General features: G+C 34.9%; 1 long non-coding RNA gene across 1 annotated transcript in view; it reads right to left on the bottom strand.

Annotated features, from left to right (window-relative positions):
* Nucleotides 1–11,229: 11,229 nt before the first annotated feature.
* Nucleotides 11,230–18,853, bottom strand: part of LOC148223928 (uncharacterized) — a 52,225-nt gene continuing 44,601 nt past the window's right edge. The window contains exons 2-4 of the long non-coding RNA XR_015803100.1: nucleotides 16,460–16,495; nucleotides 14,343–14,424; nucleotides 11,230–11,645 (exon numbers count right to left, since the gene is read on the bottom strand). This is a non-coding gene — a long non-coding RNA (uncharacterized LOC148223928). The remainder of the gene's footprint in view (nucleotides 11,646–14,342; nucleotides 14,425–16,459; nucleotides 16,496–18,853) is intronic.

The following is an 18,853-nucleotide window of genomic DNA, read 5'->3' as shown; positions in this document are numbered from 1 at the left end:
TTATTGATGAGATTGAGAGTGCCCTCAGTAAATTCACAGAGACCAATTAGGTGGGAGTATTGATCTGCTGGAGGATTAGAAAGCTCTTAAGAGGGATCTGGACAGGTAGATGGGCTGAGACATCAGTCTGGCACGAGTTTCAACAGCACCAGATTCTGGGTCCTACACTTCTGCCACAATCACCCCCTGCAGCACTACAGGCTGGTACAGGGGGTAGAGTGGCTGGAAAGCAGCCCAGTGGGAAAGGGCCTGGGAGTGTTGGTTGACAGCTGGCTGAGGGTGAACCAGCTGCATGTTCACATGTCCAAGAAGCCTAATGGCAGCCCGGGCTGTGGAAAAAAAATGGTGTAGATAGCAGGATTAGGAAATTATTTTCCTCCTGCACTTAAATACTTTTAAGCCCCTCACTGCAAGAAGGACATTGAGATGCTGGAGTTGGTCCAGAGAAGGGCAGTGGAGGAGGTGAAGGGGCTGGAGCACAAGCCTTATGAGGAGGAGCTGAGGCAATGGGGAGTGATTATCCTGGAGAGAAGGAGGCTCAAGGGAGACTTTATAACTCTGCATCTCTCTAGAAAGAGGTTGTAGTGAGGTGAGTCTCTTCTCCCAGGCAACAAGCAATAAGACAAAAGAAAAATCCTCAAATTGTGCCAGGGAAAATTTTGATTGTATGTTAGGAAAAAATTTCTTCACAGAAAGGGTGGTCAAGCATTGGAAAAGGCTGCCCAGGGAAGAGGTCAAGTCAACAACCCTGGTGCTGTTTAAGACACCTATAGGAGTGACACTTGAGGTATGGTTTAGTGGTGGACTTGGCAGTGATGTGTTAACATTTAATAGCTGAACTTGATGATCCTAATGTTATTTTCCAACCTAAATGGTTCTATGATTCCTATAATAATAATATTTTAAAATGCTATGAGTAAAATAATATATTTGTCCTTTAAAATTTTTAATATTTTAATGCATGTTTTTAGTGTTTGAATTCACTTTAGCATTATTAAAAAAAACAAAGAGAAATTTACATTACTTGGTGAAGAGAATGAAAGGCACCAATGGGTAAAGGAAGAGGCTCTAAAAACAACATCCTTTTCAAAGGTCTTCAGTTCAGTTACATAACAAATCTGCCACCTCATACAGCATTTTTTTTTAGTATTTCACCATTTGCATAGTCTACTTGAATACATTTTAGCTGTTACCGAGTATGGAGAAGCTATATTTTCAGTGTAATTGAATTTGCAGATTTATCTGATATCTTGTTTCATGATCAAATCAGTATTTTATAGTGAAGTATCAATTTCATTTCAACCCACTCTGTAGCTATTTTTTATTCCCAATAAATTTGCTCAGTGCAGGTATGGAGAAAATGTCATGCTGAAAAACACTCACAGTGCTCTACAGGTGTGTGGTATCATCAAGACAGTTCTATGATTTTGGAGAAACACACAACTGGTAGAATTATAACATCTTGAGTATAAGATATAGAAGTAGAAACAGCAAGAGGCATAAATTTTCTCATGCAATGTGAAAAACAAGAATCTTTGAAGAGACAAGAATATAGGTAAACCTTTGTACCAGCTGATTGGAAAGGACTTTGTGATTCAAATTACTTAGTAAGCATGACTTCAGTTTTATAGCCTAATCAACTCCCAGTGTTACAACCAGCTGCTTTACAAGCTCCAGACAAGGAGTTAACTTCTTTATGGTAAAATGCACCAGTAAATGGACTGTCATTGAGTCACTTCATGAGCAGCCTTCTCTGAACTGTTAATCAGAGTGATTGGCACCTGGATTTCAGCTCTCCAGGTTAATCCAGAGCTCTAAGCCACTGTGTTATCAATATTTCTCCACAGTCCTGTATATTTATTGTATTTTTAAGGAAGTGCACCACATCGAACATCTGCTACAATATCTGCAATTTAAAGGTAAAAAACAGTGTGGTTATTCCTGCATGATCAATGTTAGATATTCCTTACATATTTGTGTTCAAATAACAGAACGACTTCAGACAAAAAAAAAAAAGTAGTTCTCTAGGGTGTCACATTGATGAGAAACTTGAAGTCATGGCTGAATCCAGAGAGAAAAGAATAATCCTTCAGGTTTCATGTCAGCAGCCCCTGCATTCTGCTGAGCTTTTGGTGGTTTATTTAAGTGACAAAGCAGGTTTTCTAGACATTAGTCTTAGGGTGATGAGGACAGACAAACTGTGTTCTGTCAGGAGGAAAAACATGGCTCTGCTACTGACACCTGCTTCCCTCTGGTATCAGTTTCTTCTCTTGGATTGCTTCTGCTAGTAGAGTTAGCACAAGCAGTGAACTGCACAAGTACAGGGGAAGGGGTTATATTGAGGAGGAAAGTGTTTGGAAGCTGGCTAGTCTTCACTGTTTTCTCTGACACTCAGTAGAAACATTTGGTAGGGAGGGATATATTTTTTCCATGGTTGTAAGGGTTATCAAGTCAATAGATGGTGAGCAGGGCACAGTCAGGAAGGCTCTGCAGCCATGACAAACCAAGAACACCAGGATTTGCTCTCTGCTTCTCTGTCTCTTGCACAAAATTTATTCCCTCATGAGATGTTCAGTCACATCCATATCTTGTTGACAAAACAACCTGAGGTAATTTTTCAAGTATTTTATCTGAGGTATGAAAGACTTGGTTTTACCATTCTTTCTCAGACGTATTACTGAATTTTCTCACAAATCGTCTTTTCAATTTTAGCATGCCCAAACACAAAATCTAAAAAACTCCTAATGAAAATTTTTAGTCTTTTCAGTGGTATCTTATCTGATATGCAGTCTACTCATAGCAAGTAATTTGCTTTGTTAATATTGCAATTTTTAATTTTGGAGATAAACTTAAAACTGTAAATTCATATAATTATTTCTAGTGACATTTCCTCAAAACAAATCAAAACAAATTTCTATGATCATTAAGTGGTCTTGATTGAAAATGTTCTAATATATGTTGCTTTTTACAAAAGTACAGATAAATGATCTTTTTTTGTTAGATTTTACTTTTTAAAATGAGTATGAAATAGTATAAACTTTATTAGTTAAATATATTTTCCTAGTTTCCTTGATGAATTAAGATTATTAGTTACATTAATTTATTGCCTGTGTATCCACTCCCTTTTATTTGCTATGTTTTGAAACAATGTCCTAAAATACAATTAAGGTTTTTCATTCTTCATGCAGTAACTGAAACTCAGTCAAAATATTGTAAAGATGAGAAAATTTTGTATTATGCATAGCAAATATTAGGTATACCTCAATTTATTTAGAACTACAGCTCCTGATTTATAGGCAGAAAAAAAACCCCCAACTCTTTCTCATGTATTATGACGACCTCTTTTAATTCCTTTTTCTTTCTGTCTTTTTATGTAAGAAGATTAATTTCTTTCTGTTCTTTATTTCTTTCCTTTCTTCCAGGACAGAATCTTAATGAAAAACAGAAGTTTGCCCTAAGCCTGTATGAATACTTTTCATCTTTTCTATCTATCAATAAAAGGAAAAAAAAAATTAATTGGTCTAACAATAGATAGTGTTGTCCTCTTACATTATGAAAATGTTTTTTGCAACAGTGTCATGCATAACTGAATCCCTTGGAAATAGCTGTGAAAGCCTATGGAAACAGGTGTGAAAGTTCTTAATGAATTAGCTGTCATTTCAACTGCATGGATTAGCAGTTCAAAAATGTCTACTTTTCTGCAGGAACAAGAAGCATTCTTCTATGTAAATTAATAAAAAAGGAAAGAATACTGAAAGGCAATTCAAACATCAGACACAAAGCTTCAGTGAGGATGTTGCACTGGTCACAGATAAAATGTATTAACAAAACTGATCATTTCAGTTGAAATTGCAGGTAACTTTACTCCTCTATAACAAGTCATTTATTCTAGAATTGAGAATTCAGCTCTGAAAACTTCTACAGTATGATTATTTCAAGATACGAAATTTTTTATTCTGAGGACATTTGAAGAACACAGTTACCTAGCTCTCATCTCCAAGGTCAACTCATGCAGAAAACCGTATTTGGATATTATTTTCATCTATTTGCAATGGAAAGAAAATTATATAAGGAAAACAGGTATTCTCCTTAGTACTCTGAAATAAGCATCATATTATCTTTTCTTTCCCCCCAAAAAAATAGTATTGAAAGTAATTTTGTTTAAGGGGAAAAAGAGTCTTGTGCTGCAATTGTTAGAATGAATGGTCAGTTTTCCAAGACTGAAAAGTCTTGTAAAACTGATTTACTTTGAATTAAAGCTATTTTTGTGTCATTGCCAACTGTGATGAAGTGAAACGAGCACTGTTCAACATGCCTTGAAAACGAAAAGCTTGCAAGTTACAAAAATACTATCTGTCATCTATTTTACTTATTAGACCTTTCAGCTATCCATATTTCTTCAAAATGTGACCTTCCTTTTACCCCAGCTCTCCGCAACTGTTTGGAAAATCAATGGCAAGTTTACAATAACCAGCATGAAGCTTTACACACTGGAGAAGAAAACATTTTGATAAGCAAATGGATTTCAGTGTCAGCCTTCTAAGCAGTTGCTACAGACAAATGATTTGAAAGATTATTGAAAATATACTGTCTTTTTAGAAAGGTACTTTTCTTCCCATGCAAGGCACAGGAAATTGAATCAACTGCAGTACTGAATTGACTGTGCTGTCATTGAAATGTGCGACCCTGTAGTAAAATAAAATCAGTGTCCAACTGTCCAATGTTTCTAGACCTTACTGAACTTTTCAACCAAAACAATTATATTTCTCCTTTTCTATTCTATTCTTTATTTTGCAGCATAAAACTTTGTGACCTTTTCTGTCAGAGCAATACATTGGAAATGACAGTATGAAAAGTGCTTGGGCAATACAGAACCTTCAGACTAAAACTATAATAAATCTTGTCCTTTTCTTCTTGTTTCCAAAATTAAATGTCTGAATTATTACTATTTCTTTTGCCTGGTGAAACAAAGATTTATCAATGATCAAGAGATCTGCATTGAGAAAAATGTCAGGGTAGCATAAATATATTCTTGCTCTATTAGCTTATTGATTTTGGATTCTGTTTGAATGCTGCATGGTAATTCAGAAGCTGTCTTTGTAAGTCATGGTTACACCATTTTTGGGTACTCCTGATGGCACGGGATATATCAGGTGGAAGCAGGTGCAAAGAGTAAAGTCAGTAATTGACCACATGTATTTCAAAGTCTTTCACTATATTAATTTCAAAAGCTGTAGTGATTGCTGAGGTAGGTTTCATAAGAAACAGCAAATACATAGCTGAAATCTCTGTGATCAAGTGCTGTAACCTAACTATTAAACATACAGTCACAAACCTGACAAGACTGGATGCAATAATGGATGCAAAGGTAAGATCTATGAGTCCGTTGTTTGCTTACTGGAGAAGGTAATAGGACATGTGAGAGAGGGAGATGAAGTTCTTGTGAACCTGTCTAGCCATTTGGTAAATTTGTTGAATATCAGTCTCACTTATAATGCAAGGGATCTGTTTTACAAGATAGTTTTGATGGATATCTACAATAACACAAAACAAAATTCTCAGGTTCCTTCTTTTTCTTCTGTGCTCTTCCATCAGGCTTGAGTCTCGCTAGCTTCTCCAACCTTCTCCAGCTACACCAGTTGCTTAAATAATATGAATTTCCCCTTTGTCTTGGCATTCAGAGATTTTTCATGTAATATACTCATAAGAGAATGTGTCAGGGAAGAGAAGAACACTGACTTGGCAAAGAAATATGTTGCTCACGGAGACCTCCTTAATGAGAGACTGCAGTGTTTAGAAAATACTGCGAGTCTATGGCATTCATTCAAAATACTTCAGGAAAGAGTTTTCCAGCATTTCCACAGATTTTTGTTTTATGTGTTCATCTTTTTGCAGAAGAAATCCCCTCAGTTAATCTGTGAAGGTGAAAGACCGAAAGATAGTTTTGTTGGTTCATTATCTTCTGATTTCTAAAATTGAAGAGGACTCCTTTGATCATTGTCAAAGAGGTTCTCCTATGCATATTTACATTTACATTATAAATTTTAATTATCTGATTTGCATACAGGAGGCCAGGAGCAATCAGCCTAAAAAAAACTATGCTGTATAAGTTTGATGGCAGCTTTGTTTTCCTATACATTGTTTTCCTTCCCCAGTGAGAATGTGAACATTGCAAGCAAACAAGTTAAGTTGAAGTTGAAATGACTGCAAGGCAAATTTGACAGAAGCTTTTCATCTGAGCTAGAAAACTGTGAAATTTAGATGTGAGAAAGCATTGTCTGTTGTACCAAACAATATTACTAAAAAACTCATTAATTTCTATTTATTTCCTAGTTTTAGTAGGACACATCACACGTTTTGCAACTAATTTGTTGGTATTGGCTGGAAATAGTTTCATAATACAAACACTGGGGTTTTTAGCAGAAAAATTGATTTGCTGATGAAATATCAGGTGACACTTTAGGAAATGGAGAAAAATTAAAATTATTAAATAACCTAAAGATGGAGTTTGCGCAGTCTTGAGTGTGAAAATAAAAAGGCAATATGACTCTTCTGAGCACTACATTTAAGCTTTAGAGGGGTCAATGGAACCATAGATATATTTTCCCTGAGAATGCATTTTTCAGAAGTCTGTGCTTTTGACTTATGCTTAACTTCATCGTGATGATTTTGAACCTACACTATTAAAACTATACTTGTATCAGAGTTAACAAACATTTTCAAAAAGGCACATCAAAATGGTCATCTCACATCTGCTGACTAGAAGCAGATATATACACAGTGTTTGAATTATAGTTTCATTTTGTTTCCTTCTAGAAAATATTTACACATGTGTTTAGCATGTTATTTTTATATTTAGTAATGAAAATGGTTTGTCAAGATCATTGAAAAAGCTAATCAACTGGTGAACTGTAAGAGTCTAAATAAATGGTAATATTTTTCCTGGGTATTTGAGACATTTAAATATTTTTCGTATTTTATGGATTTTATTGAGATTTGGGTCAGGCAACATCAAAATTGAATCACTGTCCCTAACATTTGAAGTCAACATCAACAGCAATGCCAATTGCTTCCAGATGAGGTTCTGTTTCAAAATTAGATTCCGAGTAAAACGAGTTTTGGAAAAGGTACATGAAGAATGACACAGATAGATCTCAGTTAAGCAAAACTCTAATTTTGTCCTGCTTCTTATGCCTGCTTCTCGTATTAGCAATATTGCATTCAGTTTTGGTCAGGCTCAGGAGTGAAGCACTCAAGACAGAAATTTGACAATTACAGCATAGTATCTATTTTCTGTAATTGATAAACAAGATATCTCTAGGAGACAGGTACTCTCCAGCAGCAGATCGGAGCATGAGGTTTGCAACACCTCGGGCTAAACAGGCAAGAGAGATCTCTGAAGAGAGGTACTCAGGAAATTTCCCTCTGTCTTGGACTTGGGCGCCTAAAACTAGGTCTGAATGAGGTGCTTTGTGAAACTGGAATGCACAACCCTTAGCTGCTTTTGAAGCGGAGCAGAAAGCAAAAAAGTCTTATTTGCCTAATCCTTACAGGCCTGGGGCTTATAAACATTCCATGTTGATAGTTTCACATATGCTCAAGAAAGTTAAACAAAGATTATATTAGTCGGAGAAATAGTTCTTCAGACCTCTTAAACTCTACATGAAGAAAAAGAAAGACCATTGGAACAGAGTCCTATGCCTAGGGCCCAGAGCAATGAACTTGCAAGTTTCATTACTAAAAATATAGGGGGTTTCCAAAACTCCAGAGTACTGGAGCTATTCAGCTGATTTTCTTATTCTGAACAAAAGAAGGAAAAATTAAGCATATATTTAAAAATTCACAAATTATTAACAGCAAATTCAATGTAAAATATAAATTTCCAGTTGTCAAAAATTTTGATGGCTAAAAGAAGTTCATATTTATTTTTGTAACATTTCAGAAAAGCTGAAGTTACTTGCATTCACTTTTCCTTGTTTAATTGTCAATTTTCGGGTTACCATGGATATAGGAGTATTTTCCACAGGTTCTATTTAAAAATTTTGAACACAAGCTAGACATAACAAAGATGTAGAAAAACTGGAAAACCACAAGAAATAAGATGCTACACTGAAGTCGATTGTGTTATATCTCAAACATGTATATGTTGTCTCTTTGTGTACTGATCATTGCATCAGGACTGATAGCCACTTGGAGCTAGTCTTATCTAAATTCCAAATTTTACTATTACTGTCTGAAATCATAACCCTTAGGCTGCTGAAAATTGGTCAAGGAAAGTGAACTTGAGACCTGAATTTTCAGAGGAGAGTTGTTGTGATATCTGATGAGAAGAGAGAAAGCATTGTCCGTCAGTCTGGTTCATTTGTTTTCATAAATTATGTGTTTACCTTGAGATATTAATGCATAGTACTTAGAAATAGTCCAAAATATGCTTTAATAATATAAACACTGATTAATTGGCAGATTCTATGATGAATATAGTAATATGAATACACATATACACTCTGTTCTATTATGCCATCACAAGAACCTCCTTGACTAATCTACGGATGCAATATCTATCACATTTAGGCATATATATTTGTGCCATACTTAATGCAAAGAAAATATTTTTGAAATAGCTGCAGTTTTTTGTTCCTAAAGGGTGTAGCATGTTATGCTACTTTTATTGTATGGGTGTTTTCTCACAGGTGAAGTTTTAACATTTGTACCTTCATAAAATCACCAGGACAAGTGATAATTGCTGCTCTGAAATTGCTTGGAGAAGCTGTTTGGAAGGTTCTCAAGAAGAAAGACATCATGTTGTGGCCAAATGAGCATTTTGACATCAGTTATTATTTCTCTTTGGAAATGGCTGAGAAGAAGCCAAAGACTTGGCTACACTGTGATCTTTTCAGTATGAGCTGAAGGATGATGCAAAGCAAATGTGGACCTTCCTTTGAAAATCAATCCTGATTTCCTAAAGGAAACCATGTTTTTCTACACAGCTTAATATAGCAGTTTATTGCTGTATATTTTTGTTCTGTAAAACCTGTTTTTGAGAGATTGTTACATACAGTACATAATATAAAACACTTAATATTAAGGACCATTAAAGAGAACTTAGAGAAACTTGAAAGACATCCAATATGAACTGCAGTTTGGTTTTGCCTAAACAAGTCCTAAGACTGCCAGCTCTTTTTTGAAAGTGTCACTGCCTCTTTTCGTGCCGCACTGAAAGTATTGCTGCAATTCTTGACTTGATGTCTTCATATCAGCAAGATTCTCTCCACTGCAGCGTAGCAACATGCATTCCACTATTACAATAAAACGCCACCCCTGGAAAAGTTGCCAAATTAAAAAAAGAAGGATGGAAAATGAGCTGGTTTAAAGACTGAAGGATGAAGTTCAAATCTTTATTTTCAAATGTCTGATTTTAATACTTTTAATAAAAACTAAGATAAAAGTTTTAATAATGGTGATATTTTAAGAAAATTAAGGTAGAAAATTAATGAAACTGGGGAGAACTGGACTCTTTTTGGATTTCACTCCCCTTTTTGGCTGGAAGCACTTAAAAAAGTTGAAGCTGCAAAGAATCAAAAGGATTATTTTGAATGTGTCTCCTATGACATCCAAGCAGATCACACTAAAATTAATCTTTAGTGAGGAAATTTTAGATTTTTTAAAAATCATCTGAATATTCTTCATAATCAGGTTCATGTGGAAAGTATAGCAAATAGAAACTCATGCACAGGATATAATAATGGAAAATATCTTGTTATATTCATAGTCTCATTGAGTGGTTTGGTTTGGTTTGGTTTGGTTTGGTTTGCTTTGCTTTGCTTTGCTTTGCTTTGCTTTGCTGTGGAAGGGACCTTAAAGATGATCTATTTCCAACGCCACCTGCCATGGACAGGGACACTGCCTGCTAGACCATTCTCTGATCTCTAGTGAAGAGAAATACAGCCCATAAATCCTACATGGTGAAAGAGAATATAAAAAGAATATTATTATATTTATTTTTGAAAATTACTTTTAATCCTCTGAACTATCAACTACTTTAGGAAATCACGGAATATTAACGTTTATATAGAATTTTTTTGGAAGTATGTTGGGGGAAATAACAAAACAAAATTCAATATTAATAAAATGTTAGACCTAAAATAAAAAAAAATTAATTTTAAAGCAAAGCAGCTTTGATTTTATATTTACATAGATGATGGCACTCATGGCAATGACATGGACAAATTACACTTTTATCTTGCAACTTTGACTTGCAACTGTTACTTTCCCAAACAGACACTAACAACTATTTTTCAAGACGAACATTGATTATTTATACATCACTGTATATGATTGTTTTTTTGTTTTTTTAAGATGCAAAATCACTCTAAATCACGGGTGTTCACAAAATGCCCTTCTAATATGGCTGAATTTTTACACAGATAATTGCACCCAAAGTGTTTATAACAATGAGCAATATTAAAGACATATTTCCCATATGTTTTTTAAATTCCCCCTTTCTATTACCTGTTATAGTGAAGATGTTCTCATATTTTTGGTTGGGATTTTTAAATGTTTTTATAAAGGAAATAATTTAGAGCTGACTGAACCTTATAAAGTGGCTTTCATAACAATTCTTTAAAATCACATATTATGCATCTCCTATTTGTTATCACTGTTTTTTCTGTTCTGTGTGATGAAATCTATTTACTTTTCACAGCACTTGAGTTAGAAAATGTTGCTGGGGAAGAGCTAAACAGAGAGACAATCTGCTACAAAAGCCAACAGAAATTGTGAAAGCTAGAAATCAAATTGATCTGAATAAGATAAGAAAAATGCGTATCTTGCTGAGTTTAAACAACAATCTTCCATCTTCATCTTCCACAAGGGGGTTCAAACTCTTATCTTTGACTTAGAGGTGAATGAGATATGGTGCAATTCAGAATTTCAAGCTCTGGGGTGAGGATACTTAACCTTGAGCTCACTGAGAGGATAATCAGGTACTCCTGATGAGGCTGGCAAAGCTGACACATGGCCTGTGTGAAGTAGATGAAAGTTGGGAAGAACTGTATTTATAAAACAACAGGAGAATAAATGGTTCTGCAAGTGAGTTGTTAAAATATCATTATAGCAGAAAATGTATTGAGATAAGAATGAGGAGCAGCTTAACCAGTCAGAAGCTTCTGAGGAGGCCATAGCCAGGGAAAAAACCAAAACAATCAAACCACAAAGCAAAAGAGAGCGAGGTGTATTTATTCGTGGGTAGGAAAAGGTGACAGACATTCCCAGTATGTGAGGTAGGCAATTAATCTTAGATTTCTGTTAAGCACCACCATTGCTGGCAGCCTATGAAGCACAAAAAGAGAGAAGGTCACAGCTCCCCTTGAGAAGCATTTCTGCCTAGGTTTAATCACACTGATACCTCCACATGATTGCAGGAACATAACAGATGAAGAAAAGGGGGCATAGGGGAAATTAGTAATTGCAAAAAAATTTTGCCATTAATTTGGCCTGTTCTCTCTGTTCACTTCTTGGCTTATGTGTGTTTGTTACTTTGACTCTTTACAGGGTACTGCGTATAAAAAGGCCAGATTTTCTCTGAAGAAAATTTTTGTGCAACATGAGTAGGATTTTTTTCTTCTCCAGCAGAAATAAGATTCAACCTATAAGAAATGAAGAATTATAAGGATCAGGAAATTAAACAGTATCATCTCCAGAAACAGGATTGTGTTTATTGTCAGTTACTTTATACCCAGTTAGGAGAAAATTCTGAGAGTCTGAGAGTTTTTTAGATCTTTCTTGATGGAGGGAAAAAAAAAAAAAAAAAGAAAAGACACACATTCTTATTTCCTCATTTCCCAGACCAAGAACTAAATTGACACCAGTGACATGGTTCCATACGTGCAACAAATGCAAAATTCCTAAATGTGTTCATAGTACAGCAAAATTAATCAGTGCATCAACACTGCAGATGCGAGGATATTGTTGCTTATGTTGTGTTTGGAGAACATTTGTCATAAAGTAGAAGAAAATCAGATTTTTTTTCCTGAGCATTTTAATTCAATGTCTCATTAAACTTACAGTTTTCTGCAAAATTGAGTAATCAGTTTGAATACTGAAAGTCTATTCATCACATAAGACATTACATTACTTTTTGTGGAAAAAAACTGTATTCCATTTGGAAGTAAGCTTTCTCATCCAAGCCATAAATCAATTTCAGGTTTTTAGCATCTGAAAAGGTAGAATTTTCCAAGTATACTGAATTGTAGTAATAATTTCAGATATCAAAGTACAAAAATAAGTCTTAAATTCACTTTTGTTTTGAATAAATGAACTAAAATATTTTTCGTTATCAAAACCTACACATTTAGGAATGGGAAATAAAGAGTTCTTTTCAGAAAAAAATACTAATTCCTTATTTAGAACATATTTTCCCTAGTGGAAAAGATTCCAAAATAGAATGGGGTCGGGTGACTAGCACATGATTTAAAGGGACATTGCCTTATTTTGTGAATATATATATATGTTTAAATACTTTTTTAAAAGATAGGAAAAGCCCTTTGTACACTACATCTTTTTCTTCACTAAATATATATATTTTATAAATAATTATCCTTAATGGTATACTTTTTTTCTGTTCAAATTAGTATACAAACCTCTAACAGAACCACAGACTTAGTCAATATCTAATTCAGTCCTAGTTATGTACTGAATTGATTGATGCAACTCAATTAGTCTTGCTTAAGAAATAACTAAACAGGATTGTGTTATGGAAGATTAGTAAGAGAATATAATCACATGCTGTGAAGACATTGTCAGTGTTTTATAGGGGCAGTTTATAATGACCGTAGACAGCTTTAATGGATATAAAATACACATGTGAAAACAGAGCACTTCCTGTACAATAATAAACTTAGTATGAGAAACTAGAATTAAACGAAACATTATAAAGAATAGGAAAAGAGCCCTTTCATATGAGAAAAAAAAAATATTTCCAGTTAATCAAATGCTGACTACTTTGGAAAAAATTTGTAATCCAGGGAAAATGGATTTTTACACAAGTAAGGGCCAGTCTGTCATAAACGCATTCCACTGATATTAATACATTTGTATAGAATACACTGTAAAAACAGAAGTTTGAGATAGTGAATAACAAACTGTCTCTCTGCAAGTATTAGCTAAGTTCATCTCCATGTCTGTGTCCCTTTTATGATTGCTTTCTACTGACATCCCAGTAACAAGTTTTCTTCCATGAGAATAATCGCAGAAAATGAGTCAGATTTTGCATAGCTCTCTTCACAAGAAAATCCCAAAGCTCTGCATGATTTCATTGCCTGTCAGAACAATATTTAATTCTTATTTTATAGTAGCAAAATGAAATCTAAGGAGTCAAATTAATTACGTGGCTTACTTAGCAAGTTTGTAATTACTCCTATAATAAAAAACAGCTCTTACAAAAAACTTTTTTCAACTCCACAACAGAAAATATAGCTTCCTTTCCTTCCATCTTATCAAATGGATAAAATCTGCATGGATATATGGTCAAACACCAGAGCAAAAGGTTCTTTTTTCCTTCATAGCTGTTAGAGATGCATCTGCAAGACCATGACAGTGTTGCAGGAGATTCATGGTTAAAATAATCACTGAAAGAGTTTCAGTGTATAAAGAACTAATATCTTCATAAAGCTGACTAATGGCAGCTGAGACAGGACTAAAATACATGTTAATAAAAATACCAGCTATTTACCCTTAATATTGCTTGAGTCAGGTGGTTATTTAGAAGCAAAACACAATTTGCTCATGTTGTTTTTCTCATGTACTAGGCATTTTTGTTGGTATTCTTTCACAAAATCTAGATGCTGTGAGTCACATACATTCTGTGACAATAGACAGCAAAATAAAAAGTCATGTTTCTCTGAAACACATCTAAAGATTTATGTAGATAATTTGCTGTCTATCTTGAGGCTTGTGTGTGCTGCTTGAATATATACAGATATGCAACTTTCTTAAAAATTGGTGGAAGACGATAGAAATATAAAAGGAAGCAGTACATGAATAATAGTAAGGAGTTCAAATGCTTTATAGACTTTCAAAGGGCATTTGTTCTTTATCACGCAGCAACAATGGAACACGCTGCTTTTTCCTTAAGAAGGTAGGCTTTCAAACTCCTAGCTTCAATGTATTGTGGCAGCTTGTGAAAAAAAAAATTGTATTTTGAATGATTAGAAACCAGTAACCAATTACAGAATGTAAACCAACTGTTATTAAAAAAAAAAGCCTCCAAACACCGGGATTTGGACAAGAAGGGAGAGCTCAGGGCCCTGGGACATACTTAAGACTATACTGGAAAATTCACTTACTGCTAAATAGTATATATTCTTATCCCTGCCAATGAATGTGCAGTTGGGTATGTCCTTGGCAAACTCCATTATCATTACTGGCCTGTAGTATGAGCAGAAAGGAGGGAAGGTTAAAACAAGCTTTTTGCTGTGTGAAACTATGAATCTCTAGGCCACATGTTCAAATGGGAAATGGCACAAGCTAGCTGGTGACAATAATCAGGAATATATTTATAAAAACATAATAAATGAGGAAAGAAATTGACGGCAGAAAAGAAAGACTGATCTTGCAAAGCACGTGTCTGGTTCACATGTCGATGAGTACATCAGTGGTCCTTCCTGGGCTTTAGCTTTACAGTGTAGGTGATATATGTTATCAATAGCTCTGTTCAATTATGTATTTTTGTGCACTGTGATTCGTTCCTTGGGCCAACCTCACTCCTTGACTGAGCTATACCATCTACTACATATCTACTGTAGCTATCTTCTCCAGCTTGAAAACTATATAGCTAGTCTTTAAGACCAACATTTCCTTACACTGATATTTTCTTACACTTTCTCTTATTGGGAAAATGCACAATGATGGATGCAGTTTAATGCAGACCTAATCACAGACATGATCATACAAAGGAACTGGGTGTGTTCAAGACAGTGGTTAATGATCCCATCAGCTGATTAAAGAAAGAAAAAGGCAAATCCTTTCTGAAAGAAAGAAAAGACAAGGAAAAATAGCTCAGAATAAATGAACTTCAAAAAAGGAGAAACTCTTTGTCTTAAGTTGAAAAGTTATGCAAGGAGATTTTTTCAATTCATTTCACCTAATTTAATTTTAAATAATGTTAAATACTCTCAAAACTTTGGCTAATATGCTAATATATTTGAGTCTACCTTAAAAGACATTTATTTTTAAACATTAAGATTTATTGATACTTCTTACATTTACAGTCACACATTTGCGAGCACTGCTTGGGATGCCTTCTGAGCCATTTCTATTAATAATATTCCTCTAGTGGTGATTGTGAATTTGTTGACAGATCATAGGACTCTCCTTTTTAGTTTCATTATTGGAAATATTTTTCTTTTTCTCTCCTGTCTCTCTAAATGAGTCTTTCACGTTTTATGATGTGAATAGCTTTTTTCTAGTCATTGATACCTCAGCCCTACAGAATCCCATTCTCTAATGTTTCCAGCTCTGACAACATGAGTGCATAGCTGGCAACACATAGAGTTTAGTTACTTCAAACAAACTTTGTAGATTCCAGACCATCATTTGTATATTCAGAATTTTCAATTTGGTAAAGGCATCTTGTTCTTCTTTTCTGCTTTAAGGATCTCCAGCTTCAAGAAGTCAGATATTATGATAAAAAAGAAGACATGGAAAATTATCCCTGAAAAATACGATTTGAATATGTAACGTAAGTTATGTGTTTAATTCTCTTAGGTTTCCTCCATCAGCCCAAAGTCATTTTCAGTATCCTTATGCAATGACCTTTATGATGTCATCAGGAAACAGGAGCAAGAACAAAGTTTAGGATTCCTTTCCTGCACACCATGTACCATAAATGGGACAGGTAAGGCCTGTGGCTTATTCTGTGAGAATGGGTGACATATTTGATACTAAACTTGCTGTTGCCTCTGTCTTTTCAGAATTTGCTTAAACAACTGAGCTACAATATAAACAGCTTGCAAGGGATTGCTTCATCTTTCAGTTAATCTCCTTTCCTTTCTCTTTTGTGCCATCATTTTAGCAAATGGAATTTCTTTCTTTTTTTGTTCTTATTGTTACAAACCATGAGAATAAATCCTCAGTTACAGTCATATGTAATAGTTTTTCCTAGAGGTTTTTACTACAATTCTTCATACCTAATCATTAATATTCTCCTTAGCTCAGGTGTATTTTTGGCCAGAACAAACTGAGGTTTTTTTGTTTGTTTGATTTCTGTGGTTTTGGTTTTCTTTTATTTTTAGGTACAGCAATTCAACAATTTAACACAGCTAACCAATTCAACACATCACACTGTCAAATTCAAGGAAGTTCTTACTATTCACAAGCTGTAGATATGTACAGAACTAACACAAATTCCATTTACTGCCTCTATAAAGAACTGAACAAGGACAGAATTTGAAAATATACTTACATATTTCTTGATCCTCAAAGTTAAATTGATCATGACCTAAAACATAAGGAAAGGAATACAATATAAGAAAATTTCAGCAGTTTGCAAGACCAATTACTGTGGGAATACTTAAAATCAGAGGGTTTTGGGAAAGCTGCAAAAAAGCAGGCCTCAGAGATGGCAAACTGCAACTGGAGCTAAGCGGAAGGATAAGGCATGTCAGCAGAAAAGTTATATGAAATGTAGAAAAGAAGGACAAATAGAACAATGGTCTGTGTATTAATGCTTGGCTAGAATAACTCTTTAAACTGCAGAAAACTATATCTAGCAAGATATTAGGAAGGTCTGTGGGACACATATTGAGAAAGTAAGAAAATTACAGCCTGAAAAATATTCCAGGCTGGAGCTTTTCAGCTCTGTTCCCAGCCGATAAGCTGGTCCAGCTCAAGGCTAGGGAGAATTTCTCCCAGGGTGATAATTTGGTCAAAATAAAAAGGAATTAATAACAAAGAACACCTGTTGTGGTGCATGACCAGGCCCTGGGAATGGGGTGTCTTCTCTCTGAACCAATCACCTTTTCTCTACTCTTGGAATTGCGAGTCATGCTATAAAACCAAGTGTGTTTCTGAATAAACTTGTCTCTTTCTTCCTATCATGAAAGATGACCATGTAGCTGTGCATCTTATTTCTGCCACACTTAAAGGGTTAAAACCCCTTTCCACGGCTACAAGGTCTAAGCTAAATAATGGAGCTCTGTGTATTGTATTTTAAGGTTTACAAGTTGGTATTGTATTCGAAATAAGCAAGCATTGTTTTAACCAAAGGTACGTGTACTTATAGTGGTTGGATAGAACTACTGTCAATATGTTTTTGCTTTTGTGATTGGTCAAAAAACTTTCAAAATGCGTTGTAACATCACGTTCTCTGGCTGTTGCTGAGGATGTGAGCTGCTAGCATCTTCCTGCTGTCCCTACTTTGTAATGAGACTGATGCTTGGGAGGAAAAAGTAACAATAAAGCAGCTCAAGACGCGTTCCACAGCAGTCCCGTCCCATTTGTGCTTCTGTGCATAAAGCCCCTGGCCGGCATTAATTACAAGTGGACAAAATGCACAAAACTCACAGAACAGAGGGAGAAATGACAACATCAGCAGACATGAATTTTCCTGTTTAGAGTTATTGCTGAAATGAGGTGCTACTCAACAAGAGGAAGCATTTCAGACTTAGTCCTTTAGTGTTTGTGAAAGGAGTGACATTAATAACCCTGTCTTCATGGGCTGCCTGACTTCATTCACAAAGGCTGGTACTGAAGCCTCAAAGTGAGCAGTTACGAATTGAGTTGGAAACAGGCAGACTTTTCCTCCTCTGAGGCTTCCTAGAGCATCTGGACAGGCATACAAGACAAGTTACTGCTTCACAAGAGGAAATCCAAAGTAACTTATATCTCCCATGGGGGAGCAGAAAATGGTGATGTTCTGAGTCATTTTCTGCTCCTCAGGTGGCACAGCTATGAGCCACTCCTCATGACAGGCAGATCACAAATTTAAAATTTAGCTCATACAAATTCATAATTTCAAACGCCTTCAAGCTTTCCGTGTGGTCTTCTTCTAAAGGAATCAAAGTCTGCTAAAAATGGTTTATCTTGTCATGATAAATCCATCTTTGGCTTCCCTACTGAGACTGCTGTAATTATTATCAGCTGTGATTTCAGAGTTTGTTATCTAGCCATTTCTTACCAAAGATTAAACCAATACTATCAGCCCCCTTTACACAAGGCTTGGGGTAGATGGAAGAAAATATATCACCTACAGGATATATCCTAAATAAATATATGTATTTTAATCAATAGATCTTTTAAATCAATATATTTAAAATTGAGTTTGATTTGAGTTAACTTCCTTCTATACTCTAAAACCATTCCTAGCATTGGTAAGAGACTACATAATTTTGAAAATGAGTTCATCCCACGTCTTTAAAGAATTTTACTATTTGAGGCAATGATTTTCAGGAGTTTGATCAAGCACTTTGTTTTAACAGTTCTGTAATTGTCTAAGGTTATAAAGAATGCACATTAATCTTACCATCATTTGGTACAGAGGCTGAGTAAAGAACAGCAGAAGCAAAGAAGGTATATAGAAAAGCATAAACTGCATTTTATTAGACACTTAGATTTTAATAGCAATAGTAAGAGGGTCAGAGAAGCATTATTGTTAGAAAGAATTAGTGCATATGAAATCATATAATATTTAATCAAGAGACGTTTAAGGTGGCAAATATATTTAATCTGCTGAGAGGCATTTGGATTATAATAACTGGATGATTCTTCATTTTTTTTTTTAATGATGCTATTACACTGAATATTTTGTAAGATCTTTGCACATTGTGTGTGCACATGGAAATCCAGCTCTGGGCCCCTC

This window comes from Sturnus vulgaris, chromosome 4 (genome assembly GCF_052056855.1).
Source record: "Sturnus vulgaris isolate bStuVul1 chromosome 4, bStuVul1.hap1, whole genome shotgun sequence".
Classification (NCBI taxonomy): domain Eukaryota; kingdom Metazoa; phylum Chordata; class Aves; order Passeriformes; family Sturnidae; genus Sturnus; species Sturnus vulgaris.
Note: the sequence above shows the minus strand (reverse complement) of the source record. Positions and strands in the feature narration are given on the sequence as shown.